A 12,118-nucleotide genomic window follows, 5' to 3' on the forward strand; every position below is an offset into this window, starting at 1 on the left:
TTTTTAAAGTTATTTCTTATATACATAAATTGTATTTGTTATATTTTGTATATATGTATAAATATAAATATAATTTGTATTGTATACACACACACACACATACACACACACGCACACACACATACACACACACACACACACACACACACACACACACACACACACACACACACATATATTGTATGTATATGTGTGTGTGTGTGTGTGTGTGTGTTTGTTTGTGTGTATTGTATATTATGTATTTGTATTGTATATTATATATATTTTTATATATGTGTTGCTGTTTCTAATTAATTAAACTAATTCATCGTAAACTAAAAAAAATAGATCGAAAACTTTGTTGTTGACTCACATTTGTTTGCAACAGGTATGTATTGTTTGTCTAGTGTTACAATTCTGCAATGGCTTGTAGTAGTCTAAGTAGCATATTTGAATTTTATTTTTACTGTTATGTTTAGTTAAAATAAGTTTTTTAATTATAGGCCAACCTAACCAAATTATTTATGTCTGCCTTTAGTTAAGAAATGAAAATGTTCTTTAGGTTAAAGTATTTAAACTTTGTGAATATTATTTTATATTTACTATGATTTCAATACTTAATAGATATTTTCCCCCTAGCTATCACAGGTCCCAAAAAAAGTATTTTATTTTATGGTGCAGCCAAAAATTTTTATTTGATAACTTCTCCTTGCTTGTTTAAACCAGTATGAATGTATGAATGGACACCTTTATTTTGTCTATGTTAGTTCCAGGGAATCAGCAACTAAAACTTATAATCAAGTCACTCAATATTTTAGAATCATAACATCAAAAAGTTAAATAGAAAATTTAGTAAATAAATTGAAAATCTGGGCAAAACATTTTTTCAGGATTAGTTATTATGAAATTTTTTTGGCCAAGGCAGTGTTTCATCTCCAACTCAAAGTGAACAATTGTGTGAACAATTCAAAGTGAAAGCTCAGCTTTTAGTGAAAATGCGTCAAATAGATATACTTCATGAGAGAATGTGACACCTAGGAGAAAAAAACTAAGAAGATTGCTAAAACTAAGATTGTCTTATCTATCTTCAAATTTAGCTAGTATTTGCACAAAACACCGAATCAAGATAGCTGAAGTGAAAGCAAAATTAAACACTATGCCATACAAGTTAAAAGTTTTAAGGCAAAGTGTTAAAAGAAAAGAAGACATTATCAAAGGTTTAAGAGCAGAGGTTAGAGACTTAAAGAATAAACTACACACATATTACTACAGTAGACAAATTTGAAATCTTATTGCTACTAAAAAAACCAATGAAAAGTAAAGAATGAGAAAAATTAAGAAAAGTAACTCTTAAGCATAATGCTGCTATTAGTACAAATAAAAAGATTATTATCAGCTTATAACCTAGATGGAGGAGGGCAATATACTTAATACAAATACATCAGGTGATAAAAATTATCCATTGCAAATGGGAATGATAATTTAGAGCATGTTGTTATCTAATGTCCCAACAAGTAACATACCATTTCTTGTTGAGAAAATGGGGCAATATTTAGGTGTTGTTTTTTCTAACATTCCTCACCGTATTCCTGTTGAGCAAATAGCCCGTGAGCAAATAGCCCGTGAGGTGGGACAGCAGTGGATTATGCAAACCATATATGTAATGAAGTAGATCATATTGCTTTAGTTTATTCTAACTTTCATTTGCAACCCTTTAAAGAGTGTCATAATTTGATTATCTGAAATATATCAAACACAATGTCCGATAGAGTTTCGGTTAACCATCTTACAATAAGAAAACTCGATGCAATCTGGGCTAAAAATCTGAATGAGTTAAACTGCCATTTGCACCCTCTTGATACAATTGCTATTTCATGTCGTTCAGCATTAAAGTCTCTGGAAACTTGTCAATTATTTGGATATGATTGTATGGCAGTCAAAATTGTTTTAGCTATGAAATAGATGAGGTTTAAAGTTGTAAAAGGTGACCCAAATAGATTTGTAAATTTTTTAGAAAATAACAAACTTCCACAAGGTATCATTCCAAGGTATCGTGGTAACCGGCTTCACATTCTGTTCTATACTTGTTTCATTTTTATAAAATACTATACTCAAAAAAAAATAAAAAAAATGTGCATGCTTGCATTATTTGGAAAACTTCTTACAGGACCCTGGATGACTACGTTTTATGTATCATCCGAAAATGCAACTTTTGATCATGTTGGTGGTATTACTATAGTTAAAAAAATTGTGCAAACAATTAAAAGTTCAAAAAGTAATCCTACTGCCCTATATACCAGAAAAACAGATTTCTTTGGAAATTTTCTCAAACCAAATACTTTACAATTGATATCAAAGACATTCACAATTGAGACCAGCTTATCGCCATGACTAAGGCTAGTCTTGTTGCAATAGAAGAGGTTTTAAATCGTCAGTACAAGCACTATTTTGCCATTACTATTACAATGACACTTAAAGAGGAGACAGCAAGTGCAAGACTTTATAACATAGATAGTGAAGAGTTAATGGGAATGTTCAGTGCTGCAAAAGGAAGATCCCCTAATGCATCAATTGATTATATATTTTGCAAATTAAGAACAAAAAAGAATAGGGCAGTGGATTATCTTGAAAATCTCGCTAACTATTCAAGAGCAAATGTTATTAGGTGGGCTATGCAGGAGGCAAGAAAAAAAAGACTAAAAAGTCTGAAATTAGGGCTGAGATTTCTTAAAGACTGAAAAACGCAAAAAAAATTGATGAAAAAGAAAAACGAAATTTAGAGCGACATTTATCTATATTTACTACAAGTGAAATTTTAAATTTACATAAAAACTTGTCAACAAAGCAAGTTGCTGATTTAAATGATGTTATGTTAGACAGAATTGTTGGCAGAAATCTCTGCCATCAATGGTATGATACTGAATCAAGAATGACAAACATGTATGATGGCAGAGTTGAAAAATTTTAAAAAACGCAAACAGATATCATTTACTCTATATCATACTGGTCTAAAGATGAAACTGATTCTGAAGCTTTTGATTATTGCATAAATAAAATACGGTTGGTTGCTGATATTGTATCAGGTGAGTTAATATTTTCGTAATTCAAATTAATTGCTGTATGTGAGCATATTAATTGTACGATAGCAAAGTATGCAACGCAACGCATAAATTGGTTAAATATTGCTAATCTGGGTCATATCAATTTCATATTTTGAGCATTCAGAATTTTCAACAAGCGGAACATCCAAAATAAATGTACAGCAAGTACTGGAACCTGCATAATAAATGTACATCAATTAGTGGAACTTGCAAAAGCAGTGTACAGGAAACAGTGGATTTTGTAAAATCAATGTATAGCGATTAGTGGAATTTGCAAAATAAATGTACAGCGAGTAGTGGAACTTGCAAAAGAAATGTAAAGGAAGTAGTGGAATTTGCAAAATAAATGTACAGCAAGTAGTGGAACTCGCAATTTTTTTGATAGACAGCTCTGGCTTACGTTCATGTCGTGTCTATTGTTAACAATGATTTATATTTAGTTTCATTATTGGAATTTAATATATTAATTATTAACTAAAAGCCAAGACTCAAATTAATTCAAATATTATTTTAAAACAGACAAAAAAATATGGTCTGCGGGGGACACCCGGCTCTCCGTATGAAAAGTCCAATTTGTAAGGTGGTAATGTGTTTTGTATTTCAATATATTATTTAAAGTAATTGCTTTTTTTCTTTTTCGTTTTTAAACAAAATTTTATATAAAACATTTTATGTTTTTTTAGGTTGGAGGGGGTGTAGACACACCCCTTTCCCCCGAATCAATGAGTGTGCAGCTTTGTTTGTTGTAATGTTGTAAATAATAAATTTTATTTTGATAATTTTTAAAAAAAACCTTTTGAGATAGGGTTTTTTAATAAGAATCAAAATATTTATAATGAATCGTTTTTATTAATAGGGTGTTTTAAATCATTACCCCACATACACCCTATCTCAAAAATGAACCTCTCCTATTTGGTGGTAGTCTACAAGGAAATTATAGCAATTTATTGCATATAAAAATTAATAAATTTATTGAAAAATTGATCTTTTATGAATAAAAATTTCATTTTTTGATGGTAAAAGTGGCGGTTGGTTGCCCCCTCTAGCCCCTTGGACACGCCCGGTTACTAAGTACCTATATAAATTTGCAGGCTACTATTACATCTATCTTTTAATACCAAGTTATAAGCATTTAGATAAGAATTGACAAAGTTATTAAACTTTTAGTTCATAAAAACATTTTTTTGACCACAGTTTCTTCAACAAATCCATATATCGAAAAAACGGTACTAAAAACGACATAACTTTTTATGGAATTGTTCAATTTTGATAATTTTTTCACTTTTACAAGATTGAATCAAAGCTCTTTCTAATGATATATAACAACCGAGAACTTAATTAATTTAAAATTTTCATGGCACGTACCTATTATTATAAAGTTAATGTTACCAGAAGATTAGCAAAATTTTATAAAAACGCTATAAACATAAGTTGTTGTTTTTTTTAAGCTCGTTGAAATAGTTAAACCACAATGGTTTATGGAAAATCAAAACATCTTTTTGGTTTTTTAAATACAGGACACTATAGTTCAAACTTCAATAATAAAAGGAATTTTTTTTTTTTTTCTATATATAGAAATTGACTTCCGTGTTTACGTACTATTATAAAAGTACGTAAACGCGGAAGTCAATTTTCAAACAATATAAAACCGAACGGTTTTAAATTGTTTGAAAACTTGGACTTCCTGCGGACTTCTTATGGACGTCAATTTCCATACGAATGCATACGTATGGAAATTGACGTCCATAAGTAATTGTTTGTATATTTATAGTTTTGTATTATTTAAAAAGCTAATTTTTATTTTATACTGTCCAAATTTCTCATTTTTGGCAAAATGGACATCCTTCTCTTTTCTCTAACGGATGTGATTTATTTTAACTTTATACAGTTTTTTGATATAATTCGTTCTAGCTTTTGTTTATATTTATATTTAGTGTTTAAAGTGTAGAGCAATGTTTGTTTTACAGCAAGCTTATACATAATTAAGTTTAATTTACATGGCTTTATGAAAATATTCGTTTTATTTTTAATTTACTTTATACGGTTTATTCAAAATATTATTTTTTTATGCTTAATTTTTGTTTAGTTTTACTTAACTGATACAGTGCAGTCTCATGCTTTAGTTTTAAGTTGGTTTATGTTTGATTTGAACGGTTGAAACGCAAAGTAAATTTAATACATGAAAATGGTATGTATTACACTTTTAACCAAATCTTACCAGAACCAAATACCAGAAATAAATTTTTATGTGTTTAAGTAATAAACTGGTTTAATAAATGGATAAATTAGGCGGAAAAATTGGAATTCTGGCTGGAATGACTTTAAGTAGTTTAATCGTTTAATTTCTTATCGGTGTAAGAAATTCTCATACTTTTTTCAAAAAATTTTGAAATTATATTTTAAATTATAAATGATTACTTTTACATAAACCTTATCATCATTGTGGTAAGTATAATGTGATATACCAATAACATAATATTACAAAATTCCTCAATTTATTATACATAAAATACAACAACAAGCAGCAGTATTGTAACAAACAACGAAAACAATCATATTATAATAAGGATAAGTACAATAACTTTATTATACCGTATAAACTAAAGTTAAAACGAGAAACCGCATCATACTTGATTTTTGCTCTGGCTGCAAGTTATAATAATTACAAAATATGTATAATTTGGTCATGATATTGTCTGAGTTCTAAAATAAACACAAAACAAGCAAAAAATAGGTTTATTAGTAAGATATTCTTTTCTTACTTTCTTCTCTTAATCACATGCTTTAACAATGAACTTCAAAGTAATATAACTATTACACTAACACTTTTTCTAATATAATTAATTACTTCTTTTTTTCAGGCGTTTATGGCTAAATATGTTCCACTAGTGACTAGACTTACTTGTTCTATTGGTGAACTTTTTAAGAGGTATTAGTTGTTAGCCTTATAAATACCTTCTCCTCTAGCGCAATAATGAGTTAAGGAATCAGCAATGAATTTTTCAGAAATTAAACCATGTAGCACAGCATCTTTTAGGCCATTTTTTTTCTTATTTTGTATCTTTATAAACTACCATATGTATGTTTGTACTCAACTTTAATTTTACTTCGAGACAAATACGAAGGATTTACGATTATGTATATTATTATTACCAATACATTTGCATTAACTGGTTATTTAAGCAAAATCAGTTTTTAAAGAAAGTACTAACTTTTCACCGTAATATAACTAATATAGCTTTCTTTAAAATAAATAGCTTCATTTAATTTAGAATCATTGAGACGGTGATTTGAAATTCTCAAAAAGTATCCTTTTTAACGTACCGCAGCGGATATTCATACCAGTGATAATGATTGGAGGTTGGCTGCAAGAGCAGGTCTAACTATGTTTACCATGCGTTTTTGCACCTTCTTTAAAAGAAATATAAATCATTGAAAGAACCGCTTCAGATATGGCAACAGTATTCCATACAAGGACGGATTTGAGATTTATAGAGATAAAGAATAGAATTCGGAGTAAGAAAGTGTTGAGTACGATAAAGAGATGCAACCTTAGCAGATGCTAACTTTGCATTGGATTTGACATATGATTTTTAAGAAAGATTGGAAGTAAGAGTTAATCCTAGAAGATGAAAGGTAGGCGACCCACCGAGTATATTACCATTCATAAATAACGGAAGATCCAAATTATTGTGATAACAATTAGCTGAAAAAAATTGGGTTTTCTTTAATTTAAAATTAACAAGCCACTGTGGGCCCCATGCTGTGGCAAAAGTGAGATCCTTTTCAAGCTTAAATGTTCTATATAGTTCTATATAGAAATAATAGTTATTTGATTCAAGATGAGAGACTAAGTATTTGTTAATTAAAGATTCAAAAACTTTGCTTATGTTAGAAATGCCCCTCCAAGCAATCAGAGAGTGTTGGCTTTTTATCAAGATAAGAATAAATGGTAATTTATCATCAGCAAACAATGCCACCTTAGATGTGAGTATATCTGGATCGTTAATGTAAATTAAAAAGAGAATAGAGCCAATGATAACAGAATAGAATAGCAGCCCCTGAAGTAATAGGATATGAGGAAGAGTGTTGTCCATCGGTGACAACTTTTATACTACATTTGGTAAAGAATGATTCAATTATCTTAAAGATGTTATCTGGTACACCGTAAGAAGAAAGGACCAGCATGCCAAACTTTATCAGAAGCTTTAGAAACATTATAAAAGCTCTTCTAATAAAAGTATTTGATTCAAGATGAGAGACTAAGTATTTGTTAATTAAAGATTCAAAAACCTTGCTTATGATAGAAAGAAGACTAATGGAACGGTAGTTTGACGAGTCAAATCGCTCTCAAGAATTTTTGAAAATAGGGATAACAGATGCCGCTTTCCATCAGACTAAAAAACAAGACTCTGATAAGCACTTGTTAAATAGTATAAAACGTATTTATGACAGCTCCAATTACTATAACAAGTTTGTTGTCCGGGCCGCAAGCTGTAGAAGAGTCTAAGCAGGAAATCACTTTAGATTAATTTAGCTGGAGTGATATGAATTTCAAGCAATGGTTCAACCTGTTTGACGGCTATATAAGGGAGAACGCGACTATTTGAATCAAGAGATAATATTGATGAAAAGTCCTAGCAAACATTTCAGCTTTGTCTTTAGATGAAGAGACAAAATCTGAACCAAAAAAGAAGCTGGAATAACATATTTGCCCTTATTATTGGAACTGTTCAAAATTCTCCAAAAGTCACAAGAGCGTAATGTTTGAGATAAAATACGTGGTTTTATGGCCTAAGTATAACGGGCTTTTGCGTTTGACAAACCTTCTACCAGACAACAGTTACAGACCTTCTTACTGGCAATAGTAAACATACGCCTGTTTTCTGGAGGATTGTTTTGCTGATAAATATGGAAGTAATGGTTTTCATTGGAAATTGCAGCAGCACAATTTGTGGAAAATCATGGAGTAGAGTGAGACTTGACTTAGAATCGTCGAGAGGAAATAAAAGATTCCTTGTCAGCCTAAATCTAAGAAGGTATATAAGAAGCACACTTGTAAGCAGGCGAAAGATTTCTATACAAGGGCCATTATGAAATAAATCAGGAAAAGTCCCAGTCACCTTTAAGGTAGTTGTTAGAGGTACAATAATAGGGGAATTCTGATGATAAAAAAGAATAAGACCCAAGTTTTACAGAGATCAAACCTTGATCAGAAGCAGCTAATGAATATGGTGAATGTGGAGAAATTGAGCAATTACTAGGATCAGAAACAAAAAATTCCAAATTGCTTCTGGGAAGCAATTTGGAAAATTGACTGTTTGAGTTAAAGATTAAGAAAGACAAAAGTTGTGAGTCTTGACGCCTGCAGAATCACTGACACCAGAACCAAGCCATTCAGTTTAATCAGGATTAAAGTCACCCTAAAACAACTATATTGGCTGATGGATAAAGAGATAGGGCTTGGTCAATTTAATCAGAAATAACATCAAAAAGAGTGAAGTCTTGAGATTTGAGATGAAGGATCTGCTATAGAACAAAGAAAAATGCAATAGGGTGAAATTTCAAAGGGTGAAGTGGTGGTAAACAAAAGCACATACAAGAGTAGCCAGTGAATTCAAACCCGACAAATTCCCCGACAAGTTTCCCGACAAATGGGTGCATTTTTACAAATGTAAATAACCAGGCCAAGCATGTGGCAGTTGCAGTCTTAACAAACTAAAGGAAGATAACCATTGATATTAGGTTCGCAAGATTAGACAGACGAACTTAAATTAGTCTCACAAAGAGTTAGTAGATCAGATGAACTTTGTAAGAGATAAGACTCAACAGAAGAAAGTTACTTTGGAGACCACGAATATTAGTGAATTACGGGTTTAGAGAACTTGGTGATGACGACGGTTTTTTTGTGTTATAGTTTTCGGTACTTTTATTTATTTTTAATTTTGTTAAAGAACTTAACTATAAGCATAGGTAGTCTAAGCAACTGCCACATTACTATTACTAAACCCTAGGCCGTAACAAAGGGCTCCAAATGTGGCCTCGACAATGCACACCAAGTGTACGAATATAGATAACATCCATGCGCAACATGGTACTGTTAGTACTTTGATATTTTACAGCCGTTGATGGAATAAGTCTCACTGAAAGCTAGAGCAGAGTTTGGGAAACGTGACTGCCAGCCGGCCTCAGAACCATTAAACTGAGTTTTAGAGTTGTTTTTCTTCTCCTAACCTTTGCCTAAAAAAGCGTTTTCTATAAGGCAGCAGTACATGAAGCAGGTTTTACTAGGATATATGTTACCAGTAGCTGTATAACCTGATAATTCTGCTATAAAACCGTCATTGTACCCAGAATAAAATTTTCAGAGTAACTGAATTTTTTTTTTTGGATTTTCAGAGTAACTGAAATTTTTTTTTGGGTACAATGACGAGGGTACCAGCCGCATAAAAATAGGTGCAAAATGAAGAAAAAATGTACACAAGGCGGTCAAAATAAAAGTTTATTTTATAATTTATTTATTTATTTCCGCCTAGGATAAAGAGAAATTTACAAAAATCTAGGGAAAATTTGAACTTCTCGGTTTGCTTGAAAATAGGGAATTTAGGGAAAATTTCTTGCTTTTAAAACAAGGCATTTATTATTTAGGTTATTTCTAGGGAATAAAAAATCCTGATTTTGTACAATAAGTTTGTTTCGATTTTGTACGATAAATTTAGTAAGTATTTCCATTAGGTTTCAGTGTCATTTATATTTGTATTTTAAACATTAACGTAATTTAATGTTATTATTATTTAGAATACTACAGTAGTAATATATCGCCTAAAATTGCTTATCTAAATATTTTTACGCTAATGAATATTATTATTATTAGTGCGCATAGTTACGCATAGTTTCGCCAAATTTCGTATTGTTACTTACGGTTCTGTATTCTGTAAAATACACTATTTTTTAGATTTGAGGTAGTTTCAAGACTTTTATTATGCGCCGTTATATTTTCCATGCGGTTTTCGAGTAAGGTCAGCTAGCGAATTAGAGCTGATGTACTTTTATTCTCAAGAAGAATTGATGTTGCTCATTGTTTAAAATAAAAATTTAAATAATCGTTTGTTTGTTGTTGGTTGTTTTTATTTTTCTAATTTTTATAGCCTGTTTTTATTTTTTAGAAGAAGTTAGAAATAAAATGTCTGGTAAAATAGCTTTTTTAGTACCATCTAAATATGAATACTGTAATTTATCTAATCTTCTAAATATGAATACTGTAATTTAATAGTGTTAAAGTCGTTTCTCTTTTTTAATAAAGAGCTTTCTAGACTTTTCTAAAAGCGTTTCTTTACTCCACGCGGTCTTTCAAGCAAGGTCTTCCAGCCGATTAGAGCTGACAAATTTTTAGTTTCAAGTGGAATTGATGTTGTTCATTGTTTAAAAACTAAAATTTGTTTGTTGTCCGTTGTTTTTATTTTTCTGTTTTTTTTTAGAAGAAGTTAAAACAAAAATGACTGGTAAAATAGTTTTTTTTAGTACGATGTTTCTTTTTTAGTGAAGTGTTTCCGTTTTGTCTTTAGTCTTTTTAGATCATTTTAAGCAAGTATTGTTTCATTTTTTAGAGCAGTTGGAAGGAGCTGAAGGCCTTTTTAGTAAGCATATAGTGTATAGTAGTTTATTTATAGTTTATATTGGTAACATAGTTATATTAGTTTATTTATAGTTTATATTAGTTTATATAGTATATAGTAGTTTATTTATAGTTTATATTACTAAGTTTATTTATAGATTATAGATTAGGATTAATGAGAATAAAATTTTTTTTTAGACAGGCAAGCTGACAGCGACTTAAGTAAGTTTTATTATTTAGATTTTATTTGAGTACGAATGTAGCATTAGCAATTTTATTGTATATAATTTTATCTCAATTTTTATTTTTAGACAGACAGATAGAACTCAGTAAGCAATGAAGTAATAAGTAAGTTTGATTTTATTATCTAGATTTTCTTTTTCACTTTTTTTTTAAAAATTAAATTAAAAATGTTTTTTCTATTAGATCTGAAGCAACAGCTTGGTAAGCAAGAATATATTGTATATATAAATTATGTTAGTGTGTCAATGTTCCTAAAGAACAGAGCAACAAATTGATAAAAACACTTATTTAATTTTTTCTTTCTCCAGTGTTTCACCATCAGTAGGTTCATCAGGAAGAATTCTTCCTGATGAACCTACTGATGGCGAAACACTGGGTAGAAGTAAGAAAAAATTAGATAAGTGTTTATACTAATATATATATATATATATATATATATATATATATATATATATATATATATATATATATATATATATATATATATATCATATATATATATATATATATATATATATATATATATATATATATATATATATATATATATATATATATATATATATATACATATATATATATATATATATATATATATATATATATATATATATATATATATATATATATATATATATATATATATATATATATATATATATACTATTATTTAAGTTTCTTTTTTAATTTTTTTTTTGTTTATTTTTTTTTTTTTAGTTCTCCTTCAAAGGCGATTCAGTAAGTTAGGCATACTGTTCTTAATTTAGTTTGTAATTTAGTATAAACTATTAATATTTTGATAAAGTCGTTTTTCACAATTTTTAAAAATTTTTCTTATGCAAATGTACTTATGTTATGTACATATATACATGTACCTATGTAAAAAAAATTCAAATGCTCATATATTTACAATATTTTTCCATCTAGCAAAGGTAAAATTTCATTTAAAATGTGTTATGTACGTGTTTTTATTTATCTTTTAGCAAGCAAGAAGAACATTTAAATCTATGTTTTTTTTAGATAAAACACCAAACGGTAATTATAAGTTCTCAATTGCTATAATATTTGCTTGATTATAAGTAATACATTTTTTAATTATAATTTTGCTCCATCATTTAAAATTAAAATTTTAAAAATCGGTTTAAAAAAATATATCAATTTTAATTTTTATCTTTAGAAC

General features: G+C 29.1%; 1 long non-coding RNA gene across 1 annotated transcript; it reads left to right on the plus strand.

Moving 5' to 3' along the window:
• The first annotated feature begins 5,130 nt into the window (after positions 1-5,130).
• LOC136082125 (uncharacterized) lies at positions 5,131-11,043 on the plus strand. Its single transcript, XR_010639409.1, has 3 exons — positions 5,131-5,268; positions 10,894-10,917; positions 11,007-11,043. It is a non-coding gene; the product is annotated as an uncharacterized LOC136082125 (long non-coding RNA).
• The last annotated feature ends 1,075 nt before the right edge of the window (positions 11,044-12,118 follow it).

The sequence above is a fragment of the Hydra vulgaris genome, chromosome 07 (assembly GCF_038396675.1).
Source record: "Hydra vulgaris chromosome 07, alternate assembly HydraT2T_AEP".
Classification (NCBI taxonomy): domain Eukaryota; kingdom Metazoa; phylum Cnidaria; class Hydrozoa; order Anthoathecata; family Hydridae; genus Hydra; species Hydra vulgaris.